The 14100-nt window shown below is 42.3% G+C and overlaps 1 long non-coding RNA gene across 1 annotated transcript in view; it reads left to right on the plus strand.

Annotated features, from left to right (window-relative positions):
- Positions 1-14100, plus strand: part of LOC126406598 (uncharacterized) — a 298656-nt gene that overhangs the window by 185251 nt on the left and 99305 nt on the right. The window contains exon 4 of the long non-coding RNA XR_007571725.1: positions 6460-6620. This is a non-coding gene — a long non-coding RNA (uncharacterized LOC126406598). The remainder of the gene's footprint in view (positions 1-6459; positions 6621-14100) is intronic.

Here is a 14100-nt window from a genome sequence, read left to right on the forward strand (position 1 = left end):
TTGCTGACATCTTATAGACCAAAAGGTTAGATGATTAATTTAAAATAGACATTTAAACTGTTCAAGAAAATAACCGTTAGTAGCATCTCTAATATGCTGTTTGTGCAAGTTGTAGATATTTATGGAACAAAAGATGCCCACAGCTGTTGTATTATAGCATCTCTGATATCAACTAAATGTTTTTTTCTAAATGCTCGTGTGGCACTCATGACAAAGATCAATGCCTGAAATTTTCCAAGGACTCGTTATCTGCAGGCCCGCCAGTTTCTGGTTTGTCTCAGTAGAAATGTGCAGTGCTGCTAAAAATGTTACAAGAAGATTAAATAAAAGCAGTTTTTCCAACTGAGCAATTTTCTTTCCACCTCCCTCCTCATCCCTACCCAAGCCCTGGACGCCCACAAATCACACCTTGCATGAACATGTCCACCTTTTTGTTTGTGTATGAGAGAGAATTAGCATGATTCTCCTTGCTCGCTCCATTCAAATTCAACCTGCATTTGTGTGCGCACACACACGCTCACGCATACACACATGCACCCACACAGAGGAAACCCAAACACAGCAACCCACAGCAACTGGGAGTTTATGAATCTCATATCTTCCGGATATACCTGCATACTACATGGCTTACTGCCTATCCACCTGAAATCCAACCAAACAAAGAAATATATTCCCTCAGTAGAACTCTCTCTTACCGGAGGCTTTGCAACCACCAGCTGAGCTCCATTTAAGCAAACTTCCAATGTAGGAGCCCGCATTCAATTTGAGACCTGGAGAAAACGGATCTAACAACTAGGCAGGGAAGCCATCGTTGTTAGAACTTTATGTGGTTTAGCGGGGCGGCTGTGTGTGGATTCTGTTGTGAGTTGTTTTTTTTTTTCCCCTTATCTCCTGGGTCTCTGCTGTCTTGTCCAGCTGTGCTTTGCTGCCAGAAGACAGTTCTTCAGTGAGGTGAAGGTTTCTGCTGTGCAGGGGAGAAAGTTACATGCAGAAAACTTCCATGGAGAGTCAGAGAGGAGTTCCTCTGCTGCGGGAAAGTGGGACTGGAGGATGAAGGGTGAGGGGCTGTGGAAGCGGGGGAGAGTAAGGTCAGTAGACTGCTCGCCAACTCCTGCAGTGTCTGGCAAGTTACTGGCTTTTTGGTGAGATCAGAGCAGTGTTTTTCTGAAACGCTGTCGCCTTTGCCATCCGTAAACTGACATCCTGTCCTCCTTTACACACCCTCCTCCTAAACACAGATTAAAGATTTGCCTGTCAAGGGTGCACCGCCGGCACTAGACAAGCCAACAACTTCCTTCTGATTTCACTTTCATACCTTTTTACAAACCTGCTGTGATACATTATGGATGATCTGGAAGGTCAGGACAAGATCACAAGCAGGAAAACCACTGCCCACAAACTCATGTCACGCCTCCCACCTCAACACACTACACACAGATGGTGGATGGTCCATGTCTTCCAATGCAAGATGGGGTGACTTTTTTGTTCTGTGAGTGCATGCTGTCCATTGGTATAGAGTTGGTAGGGTGAAGGGGGCTGTCCCTTTGAAATGATAAGCAGAGTCTTCCTACACTGAGGGACTATCATTGAAGTCTTTGTTTGCCCATCGGTGGCTCAGAGGCGTCTGTGAACTTGAGGGTCGGCACAGAATAGAAATGACCATGTAACCTACTTCGAGGTCACCTAATGAAGGAAAATGTATTCATATATTTTCCTGGTTGTATTAGTTCGTGCGATATGCTTCCCTTTGAAGCCCAAGGTTGCAGGTTCATTTTTGAAGTGGTTTTCAATCATCCCTTGGCATTGAAGTTTCTTTTGTGCTCGGAATCGGGGCTTCATAGGGCTACAGGTCCTGTTCATCCTCAGAATATCTACATACGATGCATAGCCCATGAGATTTTTTTTTTAATTACACTGTATGTCACAGAAGAGTGGCATACAGCGTTTTGAGGAATTCAAATACCCAGACATACATGAGAGCAGTCAGAAAAAGGCCCACAAACTCCGACAAGTGAATATTTAGGACAGGATGCATCTGTGAAAGTCTCTTTTTCCGTCCTGCCGTCCATCCCTCGGGCTGCTGTGGTTCGTCCAGACCTGCTGCGGCACAGTTGCCTCAAGCAATTTTTCCCCTCCATCATCACCTGTATTAAACACTCTCACACACCCCATCCCTGCTGACATACCACCCCCCGCTACCTCGCCACATCCCAGACCCATTTCCCCACATTTTCGAGGCTCTTCCTAGCTGGACCCCCCGGTCGGATTCACAGCAGGGACCCCTCCAGCCCATCAGAGAAGTAATTCACACTCTGCCTCATTTGAGTTATTTACTCTATTACCACCATGGCTGGCCCATTCCCCGTAGCTACCCACTGAGACCTGGAGCTCAGGCTGGGTACCCGGGCTTCCAGCAGGACTGGCAATGCCCTCCAACAGCCCCCTCCCCACCCCTCTACTGCATTATGACGGGTGCTGCCACCTCAATCTGCAGCTGGCACAGTATGTGGGGGGGTTAGGGACGAGATGAGTGTGGAGATTGCTCAGCTAGCTTGGAGTAGAGGTGTGGATGGTGTGTGTTCATGTGCATGCGTGCGTGTGTGTGTCAGCCACGTCCTCTCCCCATTGGTAGTCTTCTGTAAGTCATTATCACACCCAAAGCCTGTGCTTCTCTCAGATGACTTGATAGATTTACATGACTCCGTCAAGGGACCTGTGAAAAAGACAGGGTCCAGCAGAGAGATGAGAGAGAGAGGACCGCACCATCATCCTCTCCAAAATAAGAAGAGGGACAGCACAGTCACACCTTAATAAAAAATGTCCCTTTTGGGCTAGGGGGGGCTCTCCCCGTACTTCACACAATAGGCACAAGTCTCCTTTTCTGCCATTGTAGAATTGAAATAGCCCTTCTCATCAAAGAGCCCCTCGAGCTCATCTGCCAGGGTAAGAAATGAGTGATTTTGCCCATCTTCTCTGTCTCATTTCAATCTCAAATCATGTCACTTTCTTTCACATATTACTATTCAGTATTATTCCCACTTTTATGGATTTACCTGACTGTAATACATTGTCTTCAGTGGCTAACAGGGTCCCAGAGAAAGGCATATAGCCAATGGGTGAGACTATTTGTGGTATTATAGTTGTGAGGCAGATAGCAGGGGAGCTCCGAGCTGCTGTTTGCTAGGACAGTCGGCTTTTCATCATCCTGGGACAAGAAGAAATTTGCAGTCTTTGAGTTTAGATGCCTTGACCTTTTCCCAACTACAAGCATATACAACACACTCTCAATTTTTTAGCCATGGAGATATCTTACAGATATGCATATTGCTGAGACCACTTTCCATAGATACGATAAAATGAACAGCCATGAAGAAAACTCTTCAGAGAAGAAGGAAATAATTGCAAAGGACATTGTTTCTATCACATCATTTATATGATATTTATAATCATATAGCTCTAACTGACTCCCCATCTCCATTGCACAGACATGAACAAAGACAAGAGCATGTGCTGATGTCAGACTTCTTCCCATTTTCCCAAATGTTCTATCATTTTTGACCATTCTTTTTAAATTCTGTTTCTTTGAGTTGCCAAGCTTACTCTAGGGCCTTCCTAAGATTTAGTGATGCTTTTCTACAAGTTGAAAGACTTATGAGAGGCACATGCAAAAAAGAGAAAGGTCTGAAATATCCTTTATTTTTGTTCATAGAATGGGTCAAGCTCCAAAAACACCAAATCCAACATTTCCATAATTGACCTTTCCTGCAAATGTCTTACAAGCTCTCAGTTTCTAAAACTGTCTTGTTTAAAAAAAAAATTGAAGTCTTCGGATCTAAACAGACATAATTCTGTTGATATCATTATGACATCATTCAATTAGACTTGCAAAGCTTCGCCAGAACCATAGGTTTAGATTTTGTGGGGGCACTGGGGACGAGGGGGGCACATCCCCCCAATATTTAGAACATGAGCATTTGTTCCCCCAATAAAACCATGAAAGTAGCTGAGGACTTTTACTTAGACGGAATTAGAGACATTTACACCATGAACTAATGCAGAAAATGCACAAACTGGTGCATAAAAAGTGATCAGAATGCTCAAAATTTCTCAGCGCAGGACCACCGCACCCCCCCATTTCGTGTGTTGAAGTGCTGAAACAAAACCTACACCCTTTGTCAGAGCCACAGAGTACAATACATAGCTGCCTGCATGTTACTTAGTATTAACCATGACAAGTAAATTCTTTAAATGTAACATTTGTGGACCCGTGTGGGCCCATGGACACTGTTTCCCAAAGAACTGTAAGACAAAGATCATCCTAGCTTTGAGAAGTTTCTGGGAAACAGCGCCCCCCTGCACTGAGTTTCCTGTTTTATTTACAATTCATATATGTTAATTAGAATAAAATAATATCTTAAGGGTAAATTCAACAAACATGAACTACTTGAGCAAGTGCAATAACAAATACAAGAATTCATGCTGTAAGTTTGAAAGAATAATTAGTTACTGAATATGTAACTTAAAAAAAATCTTATCTTATTAAAGTGTGATCAACAACTGCTTTTCATACCACTACCCAGTCAGGACAGGCAGTGATGTCTTGGTAAGAAAACAACCACTTTTTATACCTAAGAACCTGCTGGAAAAACAGCAACAGGTAGCTAAAAAAGGCCCCTGGAAAAACAGCCATGGGATGCTAAACAACACTCACGTTTGATGCTTAAAAAGTCACTTAAACACAGCAATAACTCACTAAATCACAACAACCTTTGTTGTGTATTGGTGTCCAACAGTGGTCTGCAGATTATCAGGCATTTCACCTAGGTGTAACACGATCCACTGTCCCCCTTAGCTTCTGATGATAAAGTCAGATCATATATTATGTCACTTTAGAAACGCTGATATGATGTGTATGAAATGGGCATATGTATTTATGGTTTGAAGAAATGTACAATGCCAACAGTTTCTTCTGGGGATTGGGCTGCATATTCATGTTAATCCATTTGGAATCAGCTGAAAAAAACAAACATCTTTTGTTATGGTATTTGTATGTGTGTGTGTGTGTACCTGTGTGTGCAGGGGTCTGTCAGAACAGCGCCAGGGTGTTACAATTGGTGTTTGCCCTCTTGTCTCTCCAACTCTCCTTGGTCGAGTTGCGGCAGCAGGTGTTGATGCCTCCTCTATTCAAAGTGTCGCTCACACCATTTAAAAAGTGAGGACACACTCAGCTGTTTTGCATATGTTGGGGTTCTGGGGTCTCAGTGCACTCGAGTCCGTCTGGGTGGGATTTGATCATTGACACATCAAATTGACTTCCTAACAGTTTCTTTTGCTCTTTTTCCCCTCTTACTTGTGCAATTTTTTGCATATTTCCATCTTAAAAATGATCATTTTTAACATCTCTCATGTCTTTTATTGTCCTATGTCACTTCTGTCTCTTTCTACTTGTGCAATTTGGAGGAGCTGAACCAGAGCCAGTGCTTGTAGTGACTGTTGTCAACATCTGTCATAAGAAGGTCAAAGGGCTCAGTCAAAACTATGCCCCAGCTGCATTGCTCCAGATCCTGAGTCCTTTTATATTTAGCATCTGATAATATTGAGTCCAATCTAATGTTTTTTCCTCCTTTATAATAGAGGCACATTTTACACACAAAAAGCTCTGCCTTTAGAAAATATCACTTTATGGATGTGATGGTTTCATATACTATTTTGTATATCTGTGGAGAGGGGTGTTAGAGTAGATCTGCCCTGGGTAGAAACTTTGGAAAGAACAGTTGGTGCAGTTCTCCACCATTAGAAAATCTTAGAGTTACAGTCACTTGCCCTTGGCCTATTGCCTAGATTCATGTTTATAGTAATGCGATATTACTGAGAAAGGTAAATCTACTATTAAAGCTGGGGTAGACAGAGATAAATTTTGGTGTCATTGGGCAAAAATCCAATAATAACCTTTGAGTATACTGTAATTCAAGTGGACTGAGAGAACACTAGACCTCTGCACCTCCTCTTGTCTTTGATTTCAGGCTTTAGAAAATCTTGCCTGTGATGGGAGACTTCAGACAATTGTAGGTCATTTCAGAGAGAAGGCTGTTCTACAAATGCAGATGTGCATGCCAACCCGTCAGATAGTAAAAGTCTGACTCAATGGCTTAAAATCCTGCAGAGAAAGTCACTTTTCCAGCATTGGCAACAACTGCTTACACAGCAAAGCAACCTAAAAATGAAGAAGGACTCATCAAAAAGAAAGTGTAGAAGAGAGTCTGACAATAAACACTATAAAAATTTGTCAATATCAGTGAAGCATTTTTGCTCTCCACCTCTGGAGAGAAACTGCTGCTAATTGTTTAGTCCTCTGCTAATTAGAGCTAAAGGCTGTACCTAGTTCATGGTTATATTTGTTTAACTTAGGTAGAACCTTGAATCACAGTGTGTCTTCTGCCTCACTTCCCACCACTATAGACCACTGTGCCGGAGGAGAGTGGGCAGGAGCTCAAGTGACTGACCCCTCATCAGAGGCTGCAGCAACCTGAATCCAGCCAGCACAAGCCCCAGCTCCAGAGGACTGGACAGCCCCAACTCCCAGCCGGATCAGCAAACTTTCTGTTGCTGCCTTTACACAGGTCAGACCCAGTGCTGCAGATGACCACCTGCCCTGTGACACCCAGGAGTGGGGGGTTTGTGCTAACCGGTTTTGACCTGCTACAACCGCCAACCAAATGTGTGTCGGTAACTCGGTGCAGCAGGCCACAGCAGCGGGGAATGAGGCGGAGGGAATGTGGGGTGGCTAGCTAACTCTTGTCTCATTTGTGGTCTTATAAACACACAGGGAGAGCAGGGCAAGGAGGGGCTGGGCAACTCTACCATAAAATTAGATTCAAGAAATCAATGTATAGGAAAAAGTGAGTTGCTGTATGAAGCATGTGCCGTTGTCTGGTGGGAGGGGCTTAGGACAGAGATGGGAGAGCTTTTGTCCCACAAAATCTCTTCACTATCGCTACTTATGAAAGCAGAACATGCCCCAAAAATAATATGAAGACAACAACAAAAACAATATAAATACAATTAATGTGAAATTTCATTTAAAAACAAATAACAATAGAAAAAACAATAATAACAGAGATTTTTCCTTAAGTAAGGAGACACCAGGGCAATTATTTTCATTTGATTCAATTCATATGCTGATTGTTTCCTTGACTAATTGGATTTAAAAAAAAATGGCAGAAGATTGTGAAAAATGCCAAATATCGTTTCCCAGAGCCCAAGTTGACAAAATTGTTGCCACCTGTCAGTCAGCTAATCAATAAACCTCTGTCACGGCAGACATTTTAACTTGTCATAGCAGGAAAGCACAAGGGAACAAACTCTGTTAACAGTGGCTCTGTTCAATTAGGTGTCACAGTAAGCCATGACAGTAAGCCAGCATGCACAATATACCTGGACCCAGGAACTAGCTCACCTGAATGGAATACAGTCATTTTTCTAATGTGGTGAATAACACCTGTGCTTTTCCTGCCAAGACATGCCAAAATATCCGCGGTGAAAAAGGTCTATTAATCAACCAAATTTTGCACTTCAAAATACTGTCCTAGCGATTGTTTATTTATTGTTTGTAAGTTGGTTCTGACAAAAGTATCTGTCAAATGAATGTAATGTAATGCGTGTGTGTGTTGTGTGTGTGTGTGTGTGTGTGTGTGTGTGTGTATGTGCACACCCCCTCCCAGAGGTGTAACCCTCCCTTTCATACCTGCCGCTCAGCTCCCTCTCCCTCCCTTTTAGAACAGGTTGAATACATTGAACCTCTCCCCCTCACTATCTCTGCTCCAAAACTCATATGGGACCACCTCTCATCCTTCCCTTCATTATCCATTCTTTCCACTCCTCTTTTTTTTCTTTCTTGCAGCTCCTCATCATCTCTTCCCCTCCCTCCCCTTCGTCTGTCGGTCTGTCTGGCACCTCGAGCGCCGCTAAGCCTTCAACCAGTGTCAAAACGTACGGAGCTGGAACAGTGGCTCTGCTGTGTTTAGGTGGTGGCATTCACACTCGCACACACACAGACACACAAACACACTCACACTGATGCAGAAGCAAATGCGCACAAATACAGCCATTCGCACTTCGAATACACACTTGTTTATACACACATGTACACTCACACATGGATACACACATGCAAACACTAGTTCCGGCTCATACGAGTGTGATCTGTCTCACACACACACACACACACACACACACACACACACACACACACTGTATGTGGATAATAAACAGCAAAGCAGCAGAACATCAGTCACATGTGTTTGCATTATGGCATGGAGACAGATATGACACAAACCAAACCTTTACCAACAACACATTTACACACTTACACACACACACACACACACACACACACACACACACGCGGTGATACTGTGAGTTATTGAGTCAGACAAGTCAAAGCCTTCCAAAGTTGGTGTGTGTATGTGTGTAAGTGTGTGTGTGTGTGTAATAATCCATTGGTTCTGTTCTGTGCTGATTCCGGGCGCTAAGCCCTGCCACAATTATTCAAATCCAGGCTTTTAGTTGCAGCACACCTCTCTCCATGGGCCTATGAGCCGGTAATCTTGCCTTTGGCCCTGCATTTCAAATGGCCTTAACTCCCATAAGGAATGCATATGAAGAGGAGCCACTAGTGGCTTAATCCGCCCTGTTTAAGTTGCTGAAACATACACCTGTCACGCCGTCTCGCGCTGGAGCTTGTGGCTACTGATAGCTGGGCTGTAAATCCAAAGGCATGTAGCTTTTTAGCCCTTCTTTTAGAAAAAAATATTATCATGCTGTTTTGGGTGGGGGGTGTGGGGCGTAGAGGCAGCGAAAACCTCCTCCTGTCCTTATACCTTTTTTTTCTCTTCTTTTTTCCCTATCTCTCTTTACGATTCACTTTATTTCTGCCACTTTCCTTGATTTATCTGTTCATACAGTTCTCTCTGTTTCACATTCTGTTGCCATTGTCTCACTTTTTAACAGAATACAGTGAGTTCTTGGTGACTGTTAAGTCAACTTATTTTTTACATGAAAATAACACAGACTCCTAATCATTCATGTTTTATTGTATTAGTTTCAAATTGATCACTTGCCATAGTCTTAACTGCATGAACAACATACATTCATATTTGTGATCAGATTCAATTAGATTCACTTCATTGTCAGATGTCTTTGAAATCTGCTTTGCGTCATGTGGTTAAGAATGGAGCTCATGCAGCAACATTCTCTTAAATTTCTCCTATATTTTCCTTTAATTTTCTAAGAGAAAAAAAATAAGTCAACTCCAGATGCATCAAACATTCTCAACCATCCAAATGTGCTCTTACCCAGGTGTGCTGAATGATCACTTGATCATAGCAAAGGTAACACCTCCCTAAACACTATATACGGGCAGGTGTGGTGCGACATTCAAAGACTGTGGCACATTCCAAAGAATGGAAAAGAAGCCACCAAAGAAAAGGCTGTAAGAAGAACTTCAGCATTAGTGAAACCAACGTACTGCTAAAAAAAATCCTAAAAAAGAAAAAGTGATTTTTCAGACTGTCAGGTCTGGTGTTACAGAAAGGTCTGTGAAGAATTGGCAAATCATTTGTGATGCTGTCAATACTGTGTCAGCAGCTGTGGTGTAGGAAGTATAAGGTTCCTTTACTTGAGTAAAAGTTCTGGTATCATACTGCAAAAATGCTCTGTTACTAGTAAAAGTCCTGCATTGCGCAGGATACTGAACTAAAAGTATACAAGTGCAATCCTGGAAACATATTTAAGTATTAAAAGTTAGTGTTGGGAAGGTTACGTTTGAAATGTAATGGGTTACAGATTACAGATTAAATTGTAAAAAGCAATGTAACTATTTTAATTACTTAGTTATGTAACTTTTTACATTTGATTACTTTTTAATGACTTGTCTTACAAATGTTTTGAACTGGACATACAGCTGGAAAATGTCCGGGAATAGTCTATGCCAAAGGAAGACAATCCTGAATGGCGAAAAGATGCAAAGCAACAGAATGAATAAACGTTTTACCATAATGAACACATTCCAATGTAACCCCTTCATTCATTCATTTCTGTTACAGCTTATCCTGTTGGGAGTTGTAGGGGGCTGAAGCCTATCCCAACTGACATTGGGTGAGAGGTGGGGTACACCCTGGACAGGTCGTCAGACTATCACAGGGCTGACACATAGAGACAGACAACCATTCACACTCACATTCACACCAACAGCAAATTTGGAATCACCAGTTAACCTAACCTGCATGTCGTTGGCAGAAGAAGCCGATGAAAACCCACACTGACACAAGGAGAACATGCAAACTCCGCACAGAAGGGCTCCACCACCCTGGGGTTCTGGCACCCTCTTGCTGTGAGGTGACAGTGCTAACTACTGCAACACCGTGCCGCCAATTTTGATCAGTAACTGTAATTCAATTACCCCTTTTCTCAGTTACTGTAACTGTTTAGAATTATTTTGTAAATTAATTATTGTAACTAGTTACTCCCCACACACAGAGAAGTAAAAGTACAGAGAAGTAAAAGTACTCATTGCTCAAATTTTATTTATTTTTATCAATTCAATAAATCAAAAACAATTAAAAGGAAAATCAGCAGGTCCTCAAATTTTAAATCTTAACTTGTAAAGTAACTAGTAACTAAAGTTATCAGCTATCTGTGGAGCAGTAAAAAGTAGAATATACTGTATCCCTCTTAAGTGTAGAGGAGTAGAAGTTGAAAGTGGCATGAGTTTAAAATATCATGTAAAGTAAAAGTACCTAAAATTGTGTGAAAGTTATGTTCCTCAAATATAATAACGTTTTCTTGTGTTAAACTGTTTGTGGACTGTAAAAATCAGATGGCTTTTTTTTTCTTATCTTGGTGAAAGTGCTTCCAACCACTGTAAAATTTCCTCTTACCTACAGTAAGAAAAGAGCAAAAGTAAGGAAAGGTTAGTGAATCCCAGAAATCAATAGGCACTATCAAAATGAGAACAAATCATGGATATAAACAAAAATAAGAGGAAATTTGTCAGTATAACACTTCATATCAGGCTCACTGTTTTACATTATAAAGCAAGCAAAGCAAACAATTCCAACAGACAGCAACACCATTACAAAAAGTGTGTACAATTGCATATTAAAAACACAGAGCTGTAGTTCAAGCAGTGAAATTGCTTCCACATTCAATGCCTGACCAGCGATAATGGACATGTGAGGAAATATAATATTTGTATATATATATGTACTGTAGCGTGAGAAGGTAATTCTAACTCAATGTCCACTTATTAGTTTTATTAGCTTTCTACTGCATCTCATTTTCATTAATAAATGAGTCAATGTGGAGGCATCAGTATTTCTTTCCAATAGATGAAAAATGACAGCAAAATCTAAAATAAGTTTTGTTTTCTGTTCTTTTCCATTCGAATGATAGCAGACATGGTTTGAGGAAGTACAAAAAGCATCATCTCCACCATAAGGCCCCAGCTGCCTATTGCAGCTAAAAAAAACAGCAGAAAACTCCCTGCTTGGCCTACACACACACAAAGACACACAAAGACACACACACACACACACACCAAGTTACACTCTTGGTGTCTGTGGTAGGGACAGCGATCAGCTCAGGACAGCTGCACAGCAGCCTCAGGTAAGACAGAAACTCCCATCCTCTTACACAGGGGACCAGCATGTACTCGACATCTGTCGGCACAAACACACACACACACACACACGCACACGCACACACACACACTAACACACACACACACGCACACACACACACACTCACACTTACACACACGGACACACACACAGTCTTTGAACTTTTTTTTTTTTGGCTAACAACAAGCTTTTGTTTAAGCCGGCCACAATATGCTTCAAGTAGACAACTTTGCGACTTGGTACAAATCTCCCAAACTCTCACAAGCGCTGATCAGAGCATGTGTTGCCCAGACAAAGGGGAGTTCTCACTCACACAGTCAGCCTCCCAGAGCTCTTCAGCTGGCATGTGTAAGGCCCAGCGGCTGCTTGCTGCCAGGCTGTCTGGGCCTAGACTTTCACCCAGAAGAGGGGCACTGCCGATGATCTACCCATGGCCCAGGCCTGAAATCAGGCCTTCAGAGGTTTAGTCCCGCTGGTGTGTGTGTGTGTGTGTGTGTGTGTGTGTCTGTGTGTGTGTGTGTGTGTGTGTGTGTGTATGTGTGTGTTTAATATCGCTGTATATGTTGGCAATGATGTGTTGGCCATCTGGTTCTCTGGCCCCTCTAGGACCACACATAGCATTACAGTAGCGTTACAGCTGCCACAGCTATTTACAGGCCCACACACTCGCAGGGACACGGGCACACACATACAGTGTGACCACAGCAGCCACCCATACAGGCACACACACACACACACACACACACACACACACACACACATACAAAGGCTAAGAGACACACCCATACACTGGGAAATATGCATACACAAGCAGAGGCAAACTTAACTCAGTGAACACTGAGACATATGGCACAGACACACACACACACACACACACACACACACACACACACACACACAGGCAGAGGTTTCTAAATCAATTGCTACAAGCAAACAAGCCTTAACACATACACACAGAGGTCTACACACACACACACATACACAGATGCAGGCAGACCGAGACGCTCTCACCCTCTAACTCCGCTGCCCTACATTCTGTTCGCTTCATTGTCCATATTCTTATGTAATTTATGAAAATGCGATGTGCTGTTTGTGCTGCTACGTGATCCATGGCCACCTAATGTTCTCAGCCACCTGCTCGATGTTTGGAGTCGGGGTCTTAACGCAACGGTGTGGGCGACACTGGACAGACCGAGAGCAGAACAGCCAGTGACTCATCAGGCTTCAAAAAGCGATAAATAATTCAAAATAAGAGGCCTTCATGTAAGGTCAATGCGGCTAATGAGCAGTAGGCACAAGTGATTTCTTTCATTGGTATCTGCAAACCTTCTTTTGTTCCACTTCATGGCTTTCTGCTACTGTATTTTTCCTTTTCTTTGTTACTTAAAAGTGATGCTTTGGAGTTTGTTTTTGGGGGGTTGGCAGCCAATGCGGCTTTTTGTGTGCTGTAAGAGTCGGTTTGGCACTAGACAACAGGGTGGAAGGTTGTATAACTATTGCGACTTTTGGCTGACTCCTTTCCTTTCGAGTTCTTAGCACTGTATAGTTTTCCCTAGCTGCACTTGTTCTTTACCAGGCTATTTGCAGTCATGTATACTCACAGATGGTTACTGGTGATCTTAAAGTGCGCTTCCCTGGATGGAGGGCATCTAACCCAGAATGGGAATACCACTCGATAAGAATTCCTGTTCTATTTCTGTACTCTTGGGCGTCCACTCAGTGTTTTTGAACTTAAAAAAACTTTCCAGGAGAGGGTGAGTTGAGATTTAAAAAAGATTTAAATTTTGTCATGTCACAGGGGTAGTATTGTTGAACTCTCAATGTTAAAAAGCTACTCGGATGTACTACTTGAGTCATATTAATTTTTAGAATCTTTTTTTGTTTGTTTGTGTCTTTCCACTTGTTTTCACCACAGTCTCCAAAAAAAAAAGGCAAAAGTATCAAAACCTTGATTGATCTTGACGTGAGTTTCTATTTTGCCTTCATTTGCTTTCCAAGAAAAATCTTGGGAAATTATTAGAACATTACAGACCCATAAAATAAAGTGTTGCCAAAGAATAGGTTTGTCAGGTTTAATAGTAGGCAGAATACAGAACAACTGCTAAGGAAGTAATCAACAATCAAGGCAGGAATCAGAGTGTTAATGTTTTATGGATGAACAACTTCTCTGTGTCTGCCTGAGGAGACGTTTGCAGGAATCATATAATTCCAGCTTGCTGGGTGTTACTACAAAAGAGCATGTATGCTCAGAAAACCCACCTGGCAAAATGAATGTTAAGTAAGAAAAGGATTACAGTGCAACTCGGTCCGCATATTTCTGTCCGATCCCGAGAGAGTACTAACCGAGCCCGACATGGACCCAATGTGCATTCTGTTTTTAATGTCCGAACCCAAACTGAGCCCAGCGTGGTTAATGTTCTGA

The sequence above is a fragment of the Epinephelus moara genome, chromosome 19 (genome assembly GCF_006386435.1).
Source record: "Epinephelus moara isolate mb chromosome 19, YSFRI_EMoa_1.0, whole genome shotgun sequence".
Lineage (NCBI taxonomy): Eukaryota > Metazoa > Chordata > Actinopteri > Perciformes > Serranidae > Epinephelus > Epinephelus moara.